This window comes from Pantherophis guttatus, chromosome 6 (assembly GCF_059756535.1).
Source record: "Pantherophis guttatus breed Tessera chromosome 6, ASM5975653v1, whole genome shotgun sequence".
In the NCBI taxonomy this organism is placed as follows: Eukaryota; Metazoa; Chordata; class Lepidosauria; order Squamata; family Colubridae; genus Pantherophis; species Pantherophis guttatus.
Window position 1 is genome coordinate 63,932,501 of NC_142068.1, and position 5,000 is coordinate 63,937,500.

Consider the following 5,000-nt stretch of genomic DNA (forward strand, 5'->3'; position numbering starts at 1 on the left):
TGTTTCCTCACCAAAGACTGATAGCCTCTTCTACCACCAACAACCTCACTGAGGGATAAAGCCTGTTCTCATTACTGTTATCTTGGCATAATGATTGTTGGATGCCACTAGAAGACCATATAAATCAGTAGTTAGGAAAGGACAAGCCTGGATCTGACTATTCTTAGGTCTCCAGCCCATCCAGGCCAGCGGGTTTTGTACACAAGGAAGCCACAGGCATCTCTTCAGATGTTAAAATTAGGTGTGGGGACTGAAGAGGATATGTGGAGGATAAAATATTTCTCTTAATGATCTATTTCACTCTTTGTTTACCTGTCAAAGAACCATTTGTCAATGTCACACATTATTTTCCTTCCTGCCTTCCTGAGTCAGGCCAGGCAGGCAGAAGAGAGAACACCAAGACCAATGAAGCTTTTCTCAGGCTAGGCAGCCCATCATCCTCATCCTAACCACATTATCCTAGAATGAAACGCAACAGCCTTAATCTTTTAAGGAGTTAGAATCTGAGCATAATTAATAGCAATTACTTGACTTTAAGTCAAGGAATTAGATTCCTTTCTTTACTGCCTTCTCTGCCTACTGATCTTGCTTCTTCTAGTTCCCTCATATTCTCTGCACTGAAAGCTGCTACAGTTCCACTTTGTTGAGAGAATAAGTCTCATTTTTTTTCAACTGATCCCTATAAAAGTGAGCAGATATTTCAGGTATGTTCCCTCTACTTCTATACTGATTCATTACATAAATTCAGACCTTAGCAGGTACAGGTTTTTAAATAAATGTAATTAAAAAAATACAAGTAAGACATACATTCCTACAGTACTGTCAGCTAGAAATCTGGCTGGATAGAACTATTTCAGCAGGAAGAGGAAGAGGAGGAGGAGGAGGGGAGGAGGAGGAGGAGGAGGAGGAGGAGGAGGAGGAAGAAGAAGAAGAAGAAGAAGAAGAAGAAGAAGAAGAAGAAGAAGAAGAAGAAGAAGAAGAAGAAGAAGAAGAAGAAGAAGTAGTAGTCCCAGTTAAAATGTAAAATGTCATTTCACCCTTATATATTATTCTTAGTTCTTCCTATTAGGGTTTACTAACCAATCGAGATTAACTCCCATCCAAATAAATAAATAAATAAAATTTAAAAATGGAGCACCGAACGATTCAGATCTCTAAGATCAAGTCTTTTCCAAAGTAGGCATTCCCTATGGGGAACTATTTAATTGTGACAGGTTTTCTTCTAACATGCACATTTTTGACAGAGCCAAAAACTGAGGTGGGTTTATTTTCTTTCTTCCCAATCTACCTTTGCAAATAAAAGCATGTAATGTAATGTAATATACAAAACACAATTCTGTGGTAACATGTTATTCCAATTAGAATCAGAGTATACTTTTTATTATACCCTCCTGAGGTTTGGCTTAACAAGCAGCACAAGAAAGAAACATTATTTCTTCCCTCAAAGCACAAAACTTTGATCTGACTTTTGGACTCAACCACAGTGCCTTTTGGATAGCAATGGTTCTCAGTGTTTCACTTATACAAAATTATTATTAATTCTTATGGTCTTTGAAGCCAAATCTTTAGAACATTCTCAATGGTTGACAAACAGGCCCTGCCGATTTGTGAAGTTTAAAGATTGTCACTGCCTAATTAGAAGGATTTTATGGCTATTGTTCATGCAAGGATCAGTATCCATGTCCCTTTCTTCCTTGTCCCCAACACAAATCGCACAGCGTCATTTTAAAGGACACGGACAGTATTTCAATTAGGTTTAGCAACCTACAAATCAGACACCATGTAATTTTTTTGGTAATGCCCAGATGCCTTTTGCCCCCCAACCAAGATTAGTGCAAATTGATGGGCCCAGAAGGACTAGGTGCAACGAAGTAGGCCTTTTATAAAAGAGAAAAAGCACGGCTACTGCTCCGGCCCTTATACTAGGCATTTCTTTTCGAAGAACGCTCTCTATATAGAGCAGATTACAGTTTATTTTCAAGTCCTTGAACTCTACCTCTCTTCCTCCTTCCCCCGATCAAAGAAGCGCCGAACCGCCTTGAGGAATCCCAGCCGCGTGCACTACAATATGGCTATTATCGGTCTGATATTTGGGGAAGAAAAGTGCTAATGGGCAATCTGGTGTTTATTTTGAAAGTGCTAACAATGATTTTTCTTGGGTAAAAAAGGCAAGTGTGTCTGGGCACACGGTTGAATGGGTTTTGAGCAGAGGCTCTAACAGATGGTGCGGAGCTATAGGTGCGTTCTCTCTCTCTCCCTCTCTCTCTCTCTCTCTCTCTCTCTCTCACACACACACACACACACACTGCCCCCCCTCTCTCTCTCTGCCTTTCTCCCCCCCTCCCCTTCTCCAGACTTCGGGGAACGGTTCCCCGAAGTCCCTGACTGGCCTGAGAGCAGCAGGCACTGCAAAACGCGATTGATAAAGAAGCTTTTCGCCTTCCAGCCGCCGCTCCTGCCCTTCCCCCGCCCCAGCCCAGCCTCCCCCGGAGAAAGCGAGAGCCCCGGCAGCTTCCCCTGAGCGCACCAGCTTCTCTTCCCGGCAACTGAGGCAGAGACGCGGAGCAGCGGCGGCCCTGCAATCTCTGCCCGGCTCTTCCTCCGGGAGGCCAGGGCTGACTGTGCATCAACACGAGTCCTTGCACGAGGATTCATTAGCTTGCTTTCTTTCTTTCTTTCTTTCTTTCTTTCTTTCTTTCTTTCTTTCTTTCTTTCTTTCTTTCTTTTTCTCTCTTTCTTTCTTTCGTTCTTTTTCTTTTTCTTTTTCTTTTTCTTTTTCTCTTTCTTTCTTTCTTTCTTTCTTTCTTTCTTTCTTTCTTTCTTTCTTCTTCTCCTTCTCCTCCTTCTCCTTCTCCCCCCCCTTCTCTTCTTCGTGTTTCTCCCTTCCCTTTCTCCTTCTGGTGCTTCTCCTGCTTTGCTCCCCCCCTCCCTCCCTCCCTCCCAGCTTTCTTGCTTTCTCTTTCTCGCAGCCTAGGCCTCAGCCGTCTGTGCTCAGTGAGGCCACACTTGCTTCCCATTCCTACCAGCTCGGTTGCCTTCGTTGCAATCGGCACTGTGCACGGTGCAGAATAAGTAGAGGACGGGAGGGGGAAAGGCACGAAGCACCTCCATCTCCATTCTTTTCGATGCCAGAAGCTTTCGGGAAAAGAGTTTCTCCCTTACCTAACCGGTGTTTAAAGCCACTTTGGTGCTCGCTATGCTGGGAAAGTGGCGTCCTGCCAAAGCCCGCGAAAGTCTTCGTCGTGGAATCGGGGAGTGGGCCTGGTTTTCCAAAGATTTCCCCGATAAAAGCTTGGACTTGTCTGGAAAGCTTGAAGTAGCGTAGATACAACCAGCAGTGAGGGTCTGCAAATGTTTTTTTTGTTGTTGTTGCTGCAGTAAGCCATTTCACTTCGGGTGATAGTTACTTTGCCTGGGATGAATCCGCGTATTTAGATGTGATTTATTTTTTATTTTGTAGCACCAAGAGAAATCCATAAACTGTCGGTTCAGCGCCATTGACTCTTTGATCAGTTACTGGGCTATTTCCCCCCCTCTCTCCTCCGTCAGCGAAGAGAGATTAAAAGCTTGTATTTTCAGCAGTGGAACTCCTGCAAAAGTCCGCAACTTCCATAGCTAATAAAAAGCGTGTTTTAAAATGGTCTCTCTCTCTCTCTCTCCTTCTCTCAGTCACTCAATCACTCACTCTCTCTTTCATTTTCTCTCCTTCATTCCAGAGTAGTCAAACCTACAGAGCTGCCCATAGTATCCTCTTAATTAGCCTACAGCGATTTCTGAAAACATTTAGCTGGTATGTACAAAGGAAATAAGAAGACATTGTCAACTGGAGAGCGCTCCAGAGTTTAAAAGCGTGCTTCTTTGTAACCTATTGAAAAAATTATTGGAGGGCAAAACGCCTCCGCCTTTGTCAAGGGACTGGCGTTTGCTTGTCAGATCGGGTTTTCTGCAAAAGAATACCACTCATTTACTGTTGGGGCATTTAAATCTAACCCTATTTTTGTCAAAAACTTTCTGCTTTCAAAAACAGAGTGGAGGGAAGGGCGCTTGAAAGCTTAAACTAACTGAAATGGGGTCTTAAATGTATCATTAAGGAAAACAGTCTTTTGTCCTTAATGCTTCAATTTTTTTATTTTTCCAAGTGATGACAGAGAAAATACATTCCTCTTTCTGCTCTTTCATAAAGAAAGACCAAAAAAATAATGCACGGGGCATTTTATAAGGGATTACCATTGAGGCTGTATTATTTGTGAAGGATACAGTTCCCTTAATTTGCTGGTTCATCCAAAACAGAGGAAGCACACTGAAAAGCCAGTGAATGCATCTCTTAGAAAAATAAAATAAAGCCAAGAAACTGAACCCTTCATTCAACAGCTAACAGGCAGCTTAAAAAAAATTAGTTGTTTTCAAGGGAGTTTGGATAACATTTGTAGTTCAAAAAGTTGTCCAAAACATGTTAAATAATTTAACAAGGATCAGCTTGTAATTATGTTATTTACAAGGGATGACAGAGGTTTGAGGAAGAAACAGGAGCTGATTTCAGAGAAAATGGACGGGTGTGGGTGACCTCTGGAGCATGGAGCTTGAATTATGGAGATGGGGGACTGCGAGGTGAATCCGGACTAGTGGAGAACAAGATGACTTTTCACCTTTGCACATTTAACTTTTACATCCCAAATAAATGTCTGATGATTCTAAATCATCTCTTTTAAAAAGGAAGAGGGAGAGAGAGAGAGAGAGAAAGAGGAAAATGGGGTGGGGGAAAGTAAATCACCTTTGATTTTTAGTTCCACAAGATTAAAATCTGATTTTCTTTTTATCACCCTTGTTACAAAATTAATCCTTCCAATTGTTCTAAAATAACATTGGAGCGCTTTTCTCCAGGGTTTAAAAATAAACTCCATATAATTCTCTAACATTTTCCTTTCTGGTCATTTCTCCTTTTCCTAACAGCAGCACATGGAACTATAAGTCCAGAGGCAAGTTTAAGATAGTAACCACAA

At 42.0% G+C, this 5,000-nt stretch overlaps 1 protein-coding gene across 25 annotated transcripts in view; it reads right to left on the reverse strand.

Annotated features, from left to right (window-relative positions):
* Window positions 1–5,000, reverse strand: part of EBF3 (EBF transcription factor 3) — a 214,277-nt gene that overhangs the window by 195,528 nt on the left and 13,749 nt on the right. The gene's annotated exons all lie outside the window — the stretch shown is intronic.